Source organism: Diceros bicornis, chromosome 19, assembly GCF_020826845.1.
Source record: "Diceros bicornis minor isolate mBicDic1 chromosome 19, mDicBic1.mat.cur, whole genome shotgun sequence".
NCBI classification, from domain to species: Eukaryota; Metazoa; Chordata; class Mammalia; order Perissodactyla; family Rhinocerotidae; genus Diceros; species Diceros bicornis.
Genome location: NC_080758.1, coordinates 31553168 through 31569145, shown reverse-complemented (window position 1 = coordinate 31569145; position 15978 = coordinate 31553168).

The following is a 15978-nucleotide window of genomic DNA, read 5'->3' as shown; positions in this document are numbered from 1 at the left end:
GAGGAAGATGGGCACCGATGTTAGCCCAGGGCCGTCTTCCTGGGGGGGGGGGGGAAGGGGGGGGGAAGATTGGCGGATGTTAGCTCAGGGCTGATCTCCTCACAAAAAAACAAAAAAAAACAGAGTGCTGCTTTTTTTTGCATTCTTAATATAACTCAAAATGAAAATAATTAAAAATAAAAGAGAGACAGACTGCCTCGGTGGAAGGGGTTCTCAGTGTCATAAACAGGGAGATGCTCAGCACGGCTCCTCCTTCCAGAAGGGCCTTGCTACCCAGCTGCTAGGAGTGTGGTCAGCAGACGGCCTTCAGCTGGTAGCCCATCCAGAGCCTGCCTCAGCTGCAGAGAGCCATCTGGCCCAAGGTCACACCCTTCCCTGGTGGCCCACATCCAATGACTGGTCCATTTTGGCCCAATGCTGGACAACTCAGAAGGCCTATTTCAGCTCTGGACCTCCCTGTGGGGTCACCTGAGGTCTGCATGGAAGTTCTTCCTCTGCCCAATCCTGTCTTGGCCCACTCCCTTCCACAGGTGTAGGTCCCAAAGGCCCTTGGTAATAAACACCCTGCATGTTAAACTCCAGCTCAGTCTGCTCCCTAGGGAACCCAATCTGCAGTAGCACGGAGGAAATGAAGACAATGTCTCAAAGAACAGACTCAGCAGGGCCAGTGCCTCAATGTCACCCCCAGGAGAGGAGGCTGGGACGGCCCCAAGCCTCTCCTGCACGCTTGTTGACCCTCTTAGAGGAGGGTGCTGAGACCACAGGGGCCGTCCAGGTCACAGAGCCCGGCTGACCCTGAGTCACTGGTGTGAGCTGCCCAGCATTGAGGAGCTGGTCGGGCCGACCTGGATTACCAGTCGGCAGCTGTTCTTGTTTCTCACCCAAATCAGCTCATTGGCATTGCCGGGCCAGAAGGCCGAGGGCTTGACCCTAGCAGCATCCCAGAAAGACCTCCCAGCTGCCTGTGGGCACACTGACCTCACCCAAGTTAACACATGCACATAAATTACTTAGCATAATGGCCCCACAGGGCCTGCGTTGCTTCATCTGTTCAACAACAACTCATCTGAAGATGCCCTGGGTCCCCGTATAGGTGCTTGGAAACACCGTGAACCAAATAGAGAAAACTCCCTGCACCCAGGGGCTTGTGCTCTAGAGGAGGGGGAGGCGTTTGATTTTAGTAGGTTAGGAGGTAGTAAGTGCTATGGAGAAAAAGGCGGGGCACGTTGCAATTTTCCTTAGGGTGCTCAGAGGAGGCTCTGTGGAGACAACCTCTGACACTCGAAGGAGGTGAGGGAAGAGGCCATGTGGATATCTAGGGTGGACTTGTTTTCTGTTGCTGTGTAACAAATCACTACAAATTTAGCAGCTTAAAACAACACCCACTTCTTATCCACAGTGTCTGGGCACGGCTCAGCTGGGTCCTCTGCTCATGGTCTCCCAGGGCTGCAGTCAAGATGTCAGCCAGGATGCATTCCTTTCTGGAGCCCGGGGGATGGTTGACAGGATTCATTTCCCTGCAGCTCTAGAACCCATGGTGGCTTGCTTCTTCAAGGCCAGCAGCAGAGAGAAAGAGTCTCTGGCGCTTCAAGTCCGTGAGCGCAGGGAAGCCTCTTTTAAAGGGCTCACCTGATTAGGCCAGGCCCATCAGGATCACAATCCTTTGAACTCAAAGTTAAACTGATTAATTAGGGTAAGTGGGGCCTTAGTTGGGGACCTGCAAAATCCCTTCCCCTTTACCATTTAACGTAGTATAATCCTGGGAGTGATACCCCCTCACTTTGGCCATATTCTTCTATTGATTAGAAGAAAGTTATAGGTCCTACACCCACATGCAATAGGAGATTACACAAAGGTGTGGATACCAGCGGCAGAATCACAGGGACCATTTTAGAATTCTGCCTACTATGGAGGGGAGCGTTCTAGGCAGGGGAAGGAGAGAATGAAAAGGTCCTGAGGTGGGAAGGTGTGCGGCATGCTCAAGGAACAGCAAGGAGGCCAGTAGGGCTGGAGCAGAGAGACTGAAGTCCTGCGGTCGGAACGGTAACATGGGACTGGGCCCTATAGCGCCAAATGAAATGGGGAGCCAGAGAGGGTTCTGAGCGGAGGAAGGAGCAGCGTGATTGGATTTCCATGTTATGAGGACAACTTTAGATGTTTTCTTGTGAAAAGGCTGTGGGGCAAAGGTGGAAGCACGGAGGACCTGAGGAAGCTCCTGCAGAAATTCCTGCGAGGGATGAGGGCGGGCTGGAGCGAGGTGGGGGGACGCGTGGGGGAGAAGTCATCCGATTCTGGGTGTATTTAGAAGGAAGTGCCAAATAGGGTTTGCTGATGGGTTGGACACGGGTGAGAGAGAAAAAGAGGATTCAAAGATGGTTCCAAGGCTTTTGGCCTGAGCAATGGGAAGGACAGAGCTGCCATCAGTGAGCAAGGACTGGGGTGGGTGGGGACAGAGGATGTCTGACATGCGCAAGTCACCTTGTCTACCTGACTACTGACAGCCACCTCTGCAGTGGGTCCTTTTGGTGAGCTTCTTAAAGGGACACAATATTCTCCCACTTTAGGTCCATTCCAAGAGGTCCATCCACATACTCTTCCACAAGCCTCCATGTTACCATCCTCCCATCGTATTCCTGCTAAGTCCCAAGTCCCTTGTCATGCAGACATCAGGTTTAAAGTGGTTGCATTGTAATGTTTCAAGCACTGCCAGCTGGAGAAATTCATCTCCTTACTATACTTCAGGGCCGCTCATGAGCAGGAGAGCAACAGCACAGCCATCTGTCATCTGGATATGAGCTGTCTGAAAACTGGTCTCCATTTTTCCTCTTTGGTCAACTGGATATATAAGACTCCCTGTGAGATCACAAATATGAGTTGAGGAAGGAGCATGAGTTCAGAAAGAGTCCATCTGCCCATGCTCCTTGTCGACCCACAGCTGACCACACATGCATGAACAAGCCCCACCAAGAGCAGCAGAATTATCCAGCTGACCTGTAGACTCATGAGCAGCAGTAAGTATTGATGGTTTCAGACCACCAAGGTTTGGGGTGGTGTGTTATACAGAATGAGCTAACTGATACCCACCTGGAGTCCCAACATCAGGCAATCTCTAACAGGGCTGGGAGACAAGGAAAGTGCCGTTTTTCAAAAGGAGGTATGACTTGTCAAAAAGGATCTTTGCTTTGTTCCAAAACCCTAGGGACTTCTGATGTGAGATCCCACCTGAGTTTGCCACAGGCTCCCCCAGCAGTCTGATCAGCTGTGGACATCCTGAGCATGAGTGGACCCGCTGGATCATAAGGCCTAAAAGGCGGAGCTGTCTGCCTTGCAGCGGGATCTCCTGTGGTGTCCTCTTGCCCTGGGTGACCCTCAAAGCCAACAGCCCTTCTGGTTCTGGTAAATGGGTCAGAGCAGCATGTTCAAATGTGGCCACTGAGGACTCCAAATCCAGAGGTCCACCACGCATTGCATCTTTTTCAGGGATAAAGGGTGCAAGGTTTAGCAACTTGTCCATCATTCTTTGGAGGTAGAAAGGCCTTTTATTTTGCTATTAAAGACCATCTGTTTTGCTATTCCTATAAGAGCCACACACATATTTACGTAAGAGAGGGCATTCATAAGATGGCCTCTCTACTTTCCTGGCCAACAAATTTATGTGGTCACTTCTCACTATGTCATCTTGTCCTTCCCATGGGAAATATTTCTCCTTCACTTTTATTTATCAGAGTAAAATTTACATAAGGTGTACAAATCTTAAGTGTACAGCTCAATGGATTTTTACCTATTTATACACTGTGTAATACACCACAATGATCGGCACCCTAGGAGACTCCCTCCCACTCTCTCCTGGTCAGTACCCTCTCAGAGACAGCCTCTACTCCAATACCTGTCACAACAGCTTAGTTTTGCTTGTTTTTGAGCTTCGTGTAGATTAATTGTAGAGCATGTGCTCTTATATGTCTGGCTTTCTTGCTCTGCAGAATCTCATTGAGATCCACCCATGCTGATGAACACAGGAGTGGTCCATTTCTTTTTTATTGCTGAGTATTCTTCAGTTGTAAGGATATACTACAATGTGTTTATCCATTATTCTGTTGATGGACGTTTGGCTTGTTTCCAGTTTTTAGGTATTATGAATAAAGCTTCTATGAACATTCTTCTACTTGTCTTTTGGTGGACATAAGCATCATTTGTCTTGGGTATATATCTACGAGTGGAATTTCCAGACTCAAGAATTTTGGTGTGTTTACTTTTCCCACCAGCACAGTGTGAGAATTCTCTTTCATTTATGATAGGAAATCCCAAGATGCCCCAGACCGTGCATTCCCAGAAATTTCATTGACATGGCAAGCCTCTGTGTTTTCATGGATTTATCTCCACCCTCCAACACACTTATATGTATAAAGGCATGATGTTACTCCCTGCTTCCTAGGTCTTATTTATCTCCTGACCACCATGAGCTTCAGCTCTGATCCGTGGACCACAGTGGAAATCTGGGTCCCTGGGGATTAGTTTACCCAGTAATTCCAGGAAGGTCTGGGTATTTTTCTTTTCCCATTCCAGTTACACAGGTCACAGGTCTCTTTGGCAAATGCTAGGAGGCAGATTTATAGTAAAATATATAATGTTATTGCAGGGTTCTTCCTTCATCTGGTCTCTCTTTCATCCAAGTGGCTCTGGGTCTGTGAACCAAAACAGAGGTCTGGTAGCTGGGTAAGAGACTAGGGTGCTTTGTTGTGGTGGCTCAGGTTAGGCCCCGATTCAACACAGATAGAGTATTTTTGGTCACATAGAACAAGTGGGACTTTAACGGGTTTCCTGATTATTTCAGTCCTGTGAGACCCATCACCAATTAGTACCTCCCAAAGATCTCTGTGGGTTAAACCATTCTTCTTAGCACAGCATATATATTCAACAAAGGGCTCATAGTCAAAATCTAAAATGAGCTCCTAAAAATTAATTAATAAAGACAAATGAGCCAGAAGAAAATCACAAAAGAAGCTATACAATTGTCCAATAAAAATGAAAAGGTACTCATACCATTAGTTATCGAGGAAATTTATATTAAAATCACAATGAGAGGGCTGGCCTGGTGGCGTAGCGGTTAAGTGCACGCGTTCTGCTTCGGCGGCCCGGGGTTCGCGGGTTCAGATCCCGGGCGCATACAGATGCACCGCTTGTCAAGCCATTCTGTGGCAGTGTGCCATATAAAGTAGAGGAAGATGGGCACAGATGTTAGCCCAGGGCCAATCTTCCTCAGCAAAAAGAGGAGGACTGACATCGGATGTTAGCTCAGGGCTAATCTTCCTCACCAAAAAAAAAAAAAAAATCACAATGAGATACACACCCTCTAGAATAGCTAAAATTAAAAAGGCTGGCATTACCAAGGGAACACAGAACAGTGGGAACCTTCATACCCTGCTGGAGGGAGTGTAAATTGGTATAACTACTTGGGAAACCTGCTTGGCAGTATGACTAAAGCTGAACATACACACACACCATATGATCTAGCAATTCCACTCCAGAAATACACACAGATGAACATCAAAAGACATATCCAAGGATGTTTATCATAGTGACACTATTTGTAATAGCCCCAAACTGGAAATAACCCAGATGTCCATCAATAGTAAAATGGAATAAATATATTTATACAATAGAATACCATCAAGCAATGAAAATGAACAAACTACTGCTATATATGAAAACATCTCACAGGCATTATGTCAAGTGAAAGAATGTGTGTGAATGGAAATGTTTGATTTCATTTCTTTGAGGTTCAAAAGAGGCATACTCAATCTATTGTGTTAGAAGTGAGAGGAGAGTGGCTGCTGTTGGGAGGTATTGACTGGGAAAGGCATGAGAAGTGCTTCTATTTCTTGAACTGGTGTTGATGTCACAGTATATTTACTCTGTGAAAATTAGCTAAATATTTAAAATTTGTGCACTTTTATGTATATATGTTATACTTCAATTAAAAGGTTTAAAATAAAAAAAGAAGAGTTTCTTGTTCTGCAGAAGATGGAACAAACATATTTCACTCTGTCTCTCTCATTGAATGCAAGTATAAATTTTGAATAAAATACGTGGAGTGGCTACATGAGGACTCTGAAATGTAAATGGAGCAGGCAGATAGGGCAAGGAGACTGGAATTTGAAGTTCTATGGAACTGGCGATGAGTTTACCATTTTTTTCCCCTCTGGTATTGCTCAGCCGGAACTCAAAGCGTGCACCAGGAGTGGACAGAAATTACTCCAAGAGAAGTCCTCTCTTTCTGGTCTGAGGGGTGGGAAAAGTGTCTCCTAAAGCTCAGAGAGAGAGGAGAAGTCCCCCTTCCACTGCAGACATCAGGCAATGCTGCTGTGGCAGCAGAAATGGTGGCAAAGATGGCAGCAAAGTAAAGGCAGTGGCACCCAACAGTCACCTAAGCCTCTGAGGGAGGGGAATGCTTTCTCTCTGACCAAAGAGCTACAGTCCCCAGAGCATGAGGTGACTCTCCATTGCTTTTTATCTTTCTCTATCCTTCCACCACTTGGCTCTGGACACAGATATAGCCACGTGAAGTGTGTGGCCTAACAGGGAAAGTAAAACTCCAGCTTTCTGACCAGAGGACTAGGAAGGAAGGCCCCTAGAAGCCAGAAAGTGTCAGGGAGACTGTTCAGAGTAGGAAAATGAAGGGAGCAAATGCATAAAGTTGGGTATGAGCTCCTGGGTTCCTTGCCAAGCTGCACAGGCAGATGTGACCCTAAACAGTGCACCATAGGCTTTAGAATTCAGCTACAGGGTAGACCACAGTGCAAATCCCAGACTAGCCACTCCGTGGCACGCATGAGGGATCAATCCAAATAGCACTACAAATGCTTTGAAAACTGAACTAACATTAGAACTAGAGCTCACAGAAGACAGGTCAGAATTTGTGGCCTGAACCTAACCTGGGCAATTGTTTGCTAAAACAAAAAAATACATAAAAAACTCTCCTGAGGATTTAAACAAGACCTAGGTCTCATAATATAATATTCAAAATGTCCAAGATACAATTCAAAATTATTTGGTCCATGAAGAATCAGGAAAATCTCAACTGGCAATGGAAAAGACAATCAACAGATACCAACAACGAAATGACACAAATGTTGGAATTATCAGACAAAGAAATTAAAAGAGCTATTATAACCATGATCTACAAAGTAAAGGTGAACACTCTTGAAATGAATGGTGAGATGGCGTCTCAGGAAAGAAATAGAAGACAAAAAGAAATGGAAAATTTAGAACTGAAAAATGCAATAACAACAAAACTCTATGGGCCTAGTAGCAGAATAGAGATAGCAGAGGAATAAATAAATAAGCTTGAAGATAGATCAATATAAATTATTGTGGAAATTAATAAACGGAAACTTCATTAAGTTGGGAGGCCAAAATGGGGAGTTCTCATGCTCTACACTGATAGCAGAGCCCAACAGAAAGAAAGAAGTCTTCCTCATCTTGACTGGCAAGAAGCTCAGCCAATGAGAGACTGTCACAACTCAGCCAATGAAAAGTCACTACACATAGAACTCTTGATTCCTTCAATGGACTCTTTGTTTACAATTGCCCTCTCCTCTATAAAAGAGTTTCTCTCCCCTTTGCTGCCAGGGGACTTGCACATGGCTTGCCATGGGTGCAGACTCCCAACTGCAATTCTTTGCTGATCCTAAATAATCCGTTTTTGCTGGAGAAATAACTGACTGTCTATTTAAGGTCAACATTATCTAGTCCAAACAACAGAGAGAAAACAGATTGAAAAAAATGTTTATAGAGCCTCAGAGATCTGTGGTATAATAATGAAGTATCTAGTATTTGTTTCATCAGAGTCCCAGGAGGAAAGGAGAAGAAGCACAGAGCAGGAAAAATATTTGAAGAAATAATAGCTGGAAATTTCCTAAATTTGGTGAAGGACATAAACTCACAGATTCAAGAAGGTCAGTAAACCTCAAACAGGATAAAGTCAAAGAAATTCATGCCCAGACCAGTCATAATAACAGTGCTAAATACTAAGGCAAACAACAAGTTTTGAAAGCTTCCAAAGAAAAACCACCCATTACTTAATTGGGGAAAAACAATTTGTATGATTGTGGATTTCTCATTAGGAACCATGGAGACCGGAAGGAGGTGCAACAACTTTTTAAAGTACTGAAACAAAAGAACCCTTAACGCTGAAACCTATTCCAGTTACAATATCCTTCAGGAAAGAAGATAAAAGAAAGATATTCTCAGTGAGGGAAAACCAAGAGAATACATTTCCTGCTCTAAAATAATTGCTAAAGAATGTTTTGCAAGTAGAGAAAATGATACCAGAGGGAAACTTGAAACATCAGGAATGAAGGAAAAGCCACAGTTTAACATTGTCTAATGGGGTTTTAAAGTATGTAGATCTAACAGTAAGACAACTACAACATAAAGAGGGTAAAGGAATCTTTATTGTGGTAAGGTTTCCATTTGAAGTGGTAAAATGTTGATTCTAAGAGGACTGTGAAAGATTAAGTACGCATATTGTAATCTGTAGAGTGAACAGTAAAGAAAACTATACAAAGATGTAGTCAAATCACAATAGATTAATTAAAATGGAATATGAAAAAAAAAATGTCCAAATAACTCAAAGGCAGAAGAAGTAGGTAAATAGAGGGACAAAAACCCGAGGGAACAAACAGGAAAAAAAAAGGATATCCCTAAATCCAAAATATCAAAAAATACATTAAATGTAAATGGCCTAAGGACACCAATTAAAAGACAAAGATTTTCAGAAGGGATTGAAAAAAAAAAACGTAATCCAACTATATGCTGTCTACAAGAAACTCACTTGAAATATAATGATTCAGGTAGATGAAAAAGTAAATGGATAGACTTCTAGTTTTAGCTCTAACACGTAAAGAGCTTGGAAGTCATCACTCCCATCCTTACAACGAGAAAACAGTTGAATAAACTGAAAATTAATAACTTTTCTTAGATCCATCAGAGAACTGAGGTCAGAGGGAAAACTGCCACCCTGGAAATTAGAGACCTGTGAATATAGACAATCAGAGCCAAAATCAGCTTACTGGGGAGCAGAAGCCACCAGAGTCAGCAATTTGTGGGAACACTTAAATGATAATTGCCTAATTGCTGCAGATTGAGTATGGACTAGCTTGAGAGTTAAAAAATCCTAGGGGTCCAGTCTTGGGGGGTTCCCTTACAGTTTTGTGGGTTTTGCCTCCAGAAACACAATCAGATTCTCATAGTCAAGATTGGAGAAAAAATCCAGTAACCATTTTGAAATATACCCAGAGCACTGTCTGTAACAAAGTCCTGCCCTCAAGGGAAACTACTTTATCAGAGTCTTATCTGACCTGGGGGAAGGGAAATTAGACAATTCCAGCCCCCTTTAGCCTTCCTTTCTTACATAAGGGGAGAAAAAAAGAAAGGCTAAAATAGGCCTCTGAAGGTCACAGCCCAGGGATACAGGCCCATTTAAAAAAAAAGACAACAAAAAACCTAAGATTTAATCATTAGATTATAGAATGCTTCCTCCCTCCACACTTTACCACTACACGAATAGGGCTCCAAAATAATAACAGTGGATTACAATTGAGAGAGCTGCAAGACACAGACTCTGTTTAAGAAGGAATCCTCAGGGCCAGCCCCGTGGCAGAGCGGTTAAGTGCACGTGCTCCGCTGCTGGCCTGGGTTCGGATCCCAGGCGCGCACCCATGCACTGCTTGTCAGGCCATGCTGTGGCGGCGTCCCATATAAAGTGGAGGAAGATGGGCACAGATGTTAGCCCAGGGCCAGTCTTCCTCAGCAAAAAAAGAGGAGGATTGGCAGATGTTAGCACAGGGCTGATCTCCTCACAAATAAAAAAATACAGATTCTTTTCAAAAGCACATGAGGGCTGGCCCCATGTCTTAGCGGTTAAGTGCGCATGCTCCCCTACTGGCGACCTGGTTCGGATCCCGGGCGCACACTGCCGCACTGCTTCTCCAGCCATGCTGAGGCAGCATCCCACATACAGCAACTGGAAGGATGTGCAACTATGACATACAACTATCTACTGGGGCTTTGGGGAAAAAAAAGGAGGAGGATTGGCAACAGATGTTAGCTCGGAGCCGGTCTTCCTCAGCAAAAAGCGGAGGATTAGCATGGATGTTAGCTCAGGGCTGATCTTCCTCACACACACACACACACACAAAAAAGCACATGAAACATATTCACCAAAAGACTATATTATGGGTCATAAAACAATATCTAACTGATAAAACAATATCACAATTCTAATCACAATTCCAGCAGGAATTTTTGTAGATACAGACAACCTGAATCTAAAATTTAAATGGAAAGGCAAAGGAACCAGAATAGCCAAAACAATTTTGTAAAAGAAGAATAAAGATGGAGGAAACATACTACTTGATTTTAAGAATTACCATAAAGTTACACATCAAGACACATAGATCAGTAGAACAGAATAGAGAATCTAAAAACAGACCCACAAAAGTACAGACAAATGATTTTTAAAATACTGTATTTTGAAATATTTAAAGACTCACAAAAATTGCAAAAATAGCACAGAGATTTACTTTATACCTTTTACCCAGATTCCCCCAAGATCTCCTATTGATAGCAGTTTACACAACCATAGTACATTGTCAAACCAAGAAACTGACAAGGTCAATTGATTTTTGACAAAGGTTCAAAGGAGAAAAGCTAGTCTTTTGAACAAATGGTTTGAGAACTACTAGACATCATATGTAAAATAATGACCCTTGACTTAAACTTTAAACCTTATACAAAAATTAACTGACATGGATTGTAGATCTAAATGTAGAATATAAGACTATCAAACTTTTAGAAGAAATAGTAGGAAAAAAATCTTTATTACCTGTGATTAGGTAATGAGTTCTTAGATATGACGTCAAAAGCATGATCCATAAAAGAAAAAAAAAAGGATAATCTAGGCTTCATCAACATTTAAAAATTCAAATAAAAATCACAATGAGATATTATCTCACATCCATCAGGATGTCTACTATCAAAACCAACCAAACAGACAAACAAAAATAGAAAATAACAAGTGTCGGTGAGGCTGTAGAGAAACTGGAAACCTTGTGCACCGTTGGTGGGAATGTAAAATGGTGCAGTTGCCATGGAAAACAGTATAGTGATTCTTCAAAAAATCAAAAATAGGGGCCGGCCCAGTGACACAGTGGTTAAATGCGTGCGCTCCGCTTCGGCGGCCCAGGGTTTGCAGGTTTGGATCCCGGGCATGCACCAACGCATGGCCGCTTGTCAAGCCATGTTGTGGTGGTGTCCCATATAAAATAGAGGAAGACGGACATGGATGTTAGCTCAGGGCCAATCTTCCTCAGCAAAAAAAGAGGAAGACTGGCATTGGATGTTAGCTCAGGGCTGATCTTCCTCACACCCACAAAAAATTAAAAATTAAATTCTCACATGATCCAGCAATTCTACTTCTGGGTATACATCCAAAAGAATTGAAAGCATGGTCCTAAAGAGATATTTGTATCCTCGTATTCATAGCAACATTATTCACAAAGGCCGAAAGGTGGAAGCAACCCAAGTGTCCATTGATGGATGAATGGATAAACAAAATGTGGTATATACATACAGAGGAATATTATTCAGCCTTAAAAAGGATTACGACATGGATAAACCTGGAAGATATCATGCTAAGTCAAAAAGCCAGTCACAAAAGACAAATACTGTATGATTCCACTTATATGAGATATCTAGATTAGCAAATTCATAGAGAATGGTAGTTGCCAGGGGCTGGGGGGAGAGGGAAATGGGAAGTTGTTTGATTTCTGTGGTAGATAATGGCGTTATGGTTATTTTAGAAAATTACCTTGTTCTGAAAAGATATACGTTTAAGTGTTCAGAGATAAAGTGAAGCACCATGATGTCTGCAACTTTCCAATGAGTGACAGAGACTGAAACTGCAAATGCACAGGGGGCAACGGATTTAAGAGAGAGCGCGGTTTTAGAGGAGACAGACTGGGAGAACAACCACTACCTAGGTTCCTAATGACCTTCCTTCATTTAAAAATAATGCAGTCAAAACTTACCAATCTTATCTTTTACAGTTTTATGTTTTTGAGGGCCTTGTCACTGTCTTGATGAGACTGTCCTCTGCTGGAAATAAGGGGAGCTGCAGGGCAGATCTTGGCCTCCTCCAGGAGTTCATTCCCAGTTTGACTGTATTTGGCACATAATTCTTCTTAGTCGACGGTATGAATTTGCAGCCATTCTCTAGCTTCATTAAAAATAATAATAACAGGGCCGGCCCCGTGGCTTAGCGATTAAGTGCGCGCGCTCTGCTACTGGCGGCCGGGGTTCGGATCCCGGGCGCGCAAGGACGCACCGCTTCTCCAGCCATGCTGAGGCCGCGTCCCACATACAGCAACTAGAAGGATGTGCAACTATGGCATACAAGTATCTACTGGGGCTTTGGGGAGAGAAAAAAAAGGAGGAGGATTGGCAATAGATGTTAGCTCAGAGCCGGTCTTCCTCAGGAAAAAGAGGAGGATTAGCACGGGTGTTAGCTCAGGGCTGATCTTCCTCACCAAAAAAAAAAAAAAAAAACTCAAAAAAAAAAAATAATAACAGCATATAACACGTAGTGAGCACTTTACTACTTCCCAAGCACTGAACTTAGCGTTACATGAATGTCTCATTTAATCACTACAACAATCTCACAGGTAGATATCAGTATTATCCCTATTTTACTTTTGAGGAAACTGAGGCACAGAGAGACTAAGAAATGTTCCCAAGACGCTCAACGTAGTAAGAGGCGGAGCTGGGATTCAAACCCAGGCAGATTGCACCAGGCTTGTAACCACTGAGCTATGTAGCCTCTTACTGTGATTTCTCTAATTTTAATTTATTCATATGGATTTCTGGATTGAAGCAGTGAGTGGGGCAGTCATGCAAATACTCCAATCTCTCTTGGAGGTTTTTTTACAAGGTCTTATTTTATTTCTACTATAAACTCACAAAAGGGCTCAGGAAGCCACGAGGTGTGACTCAATCAGCTCAAATCACCCCCAAATCAGTTTTCCCCTTAACAGCAGTTAGTATACTTGCAAAGATCATCCAAAAAAAAAAAAACACAAACTTAAATTTTGCCAGGTCAGGAAGTAACTGAAATCCTGCAAATTTAAGTTTTTTTCTAAATGCTGAATGTCACAGGCAGCAATAAAATATTCAGAGGAAAAAAACCATGTGTCTCACACAAGGAAGTGACAATCCTGATAAATGATGATAAAAGGGAGGTAGAACAGCTGCTTATAAACTGCTGTTTTCAAAAATATATATTTTATTGATGACTTTTGCCAAAGGTTAACTTGGAGATATTTTACATGAAACCCTTCTTGACAAATACAGTTTGTCAATTATTAAAAGTTAGAAGTAAACTATATTTGGTTTTAGACAAAATTACTTTAAAAGTATTGGAATGTTTTTCAGATTAAAAAACAAGCTAGTGATATGCTGTTTGTAGCTATTGATACTTTTTGCAGAATTTCAGAATGTATAAATCCCTATTGTCAAAATACATTAGTCTCAAATTTCATTTCACCTTCTTATTTTAAAAATTCCCCACAAAACAATTCTACGTATGTCACTCTAAATACTGTAAGTTGTGAGAAATAGTGTTTCTTAAAAATCAGGTTATACCAGTCATTCATCCATAGCTCTCAGTTCCACAGGAGGCTGGAGGCTGCACACTGTATTTCCCAGGCTTCCTTGCCATCTGGCTTCTATTATGACAATAACCTAGGAGTCTCTGACAAAAGATTTGTTTTTGAGGCCAGAGGAAGGGCGACTCCACGTTTCTCCTCAGCTTCTGGGGCACCTCTGGCAGCTGCAGCAGCAGCAGTGGCGGATAAGTGTGGCTCCTGGCTTCCTGCATGAGTAGCAGTCGCGGGTCACCCAGCACCAGCACCCGTAGGCTCCGGCTCTGGCAGGGACAGGGGAAGGTGCGGTAGCCATGGCTGATGTTTATACCTGTTGTGGATTTCCCAGACACTGAATCCCACTCCCAGACCATCTCCCCCAGTAGCCAGCATTAAAAAGGAAAAAAAAAAAAAGCATGAACACAACTTTCTCTGTTTTTTCCTTCAGCAAGGGGAAATGCCCAAACATTTCGGGAAGATTTTTGGGTGTCTGTGACCCACAGTCACTGTGGAGCACTGCTGAGGGTGGGGCTTATGCATCTCTCTTTTATGTCACTTTATTGGGCCCTTTTCTGGCAGTACAGTGTTCTTCCTTACAGGTTCTTGATCTCAAGGCCTTGCAGACTGAACTATGAACTTCACCCAGTGTTCTGTCTCTTGAGATGCGTGTTCACATTTACGGTTTATGCACTTACCTGCACTGGGGAAATATTCATCAAAGCACCCAACAAGAGAAATGCCTGCCTCCCGGGATTTGGGGTTGCAAATATGCTTCTGACTTCCTATTGAGGAAGGAAAGAGTTTGAAGCTTGACTCTTCCTATCAGAATTCAGAATTGTCCTTATTTCAGCAGTCAACCGGGCTTGTTTCCTAGGAACCCATTTGACTTCTGTACTTGTGCCAGGGAAATAACCACAGGGTAAGTTTCAGGGGATCGTGCCCAAAGATTTCAGGGAATATTGGATACCCGTGACTGTATTCCACACAGAAAATTTGGAGTATACTGGAAAAATATGGGGAATGACTTTAGGCTTACTCAGGTCTAGTGTGGTTTCCTTGACGGAACAGATTAAGGAGGCACCCAGCACCCATCCATGTCTGCAAATGCATTCTTCTCTTTTCCTGTCCCCTTGGACCACTACAAGCATTTGCTCTCAGCCGGCAGCAGTTTACAATCACCACCCAGCCCAAGACGTGAACAACCCAACTCTCAAGACCTTGACCACCCACGCCCCGGACATCACAGTAGTCCACTTCATGGATGTCATGCTGCTTATCCTGGAGAATTGGAAGGGGCAAGAATCCTGAGTGTCTTGGTAAAATACCTATGCTCGACAGGGGAGATAAATCCTGGGAAAAAATTGCTCACTCAGCAAAGTTCCCGCAGGGTCAGCATAACTCTCCCCACAGTGAAACACAAACTGCACTTGCCCCCCAATCTACCTCTCTACCCCATTGTGCACAAAGCATAGTAAGCCTCTTCAAATCTTGGGGAAAGCACTTACATTTGGGTATTGTGCTCCAAATGCATTTACTGGGAGGCCCTCAGATCCACTACCCACAAGTGGGGCCTTGTGCAAGGGAAGCTTCTCTAGGAGGTCCAGGCTCACGTGGTCTGCAGTAGACCCAAACCATATTTGGAACTTAAGGTAAGAATCAGAAGAGACCCTGGTGTTTCTGAGCAAGACCGTGCCCATCAGGTTAACTAGCAGGGTTCAACTGGAGATTAGGCATTCTTCTATAGGACACCACACAACTCTGCAACCTGGACCAGGTAGGATCTAATAGTTTACCTGTGCATATAGCAGTACTCTATGACCCATTAAATGCAGGTACTGATGGGATTGGGCTTGAGTTAACCCTAAAGGTACCAGTAAGCTGCCTATTTGTGCCTATACCGGTAAGATCACTGTGGGTGGAGAATAAAAACGCTGAAACTTGGTTTACAGGTGGTTCTGCATGACATACTGGCAACAGCAGTGGATGCTAAGGAGTTACAGCCCCATGCATGACACTAAAGGACGGCAGTTAAGGAAGAGCAGCCCAAAGACAGAGCGTAAGATGTGACACTCTTCTACCTGAAGACAGATGGCTTGTGTCTGGATCCTGGTACAGATGAGCAGGGACTTGGTGAGAATGAAATTGGACTTCCTAAAACAGGCCCAGCGTCCATGTGAAAGCTCACCAAGGCTTCCACCGCAGAGGACCAGATGGTCCACTCCTCACAATAAAGCTGAAGGCTATCAGCAGTTGCCAATCCAAGACGCACAATGTATGCCCA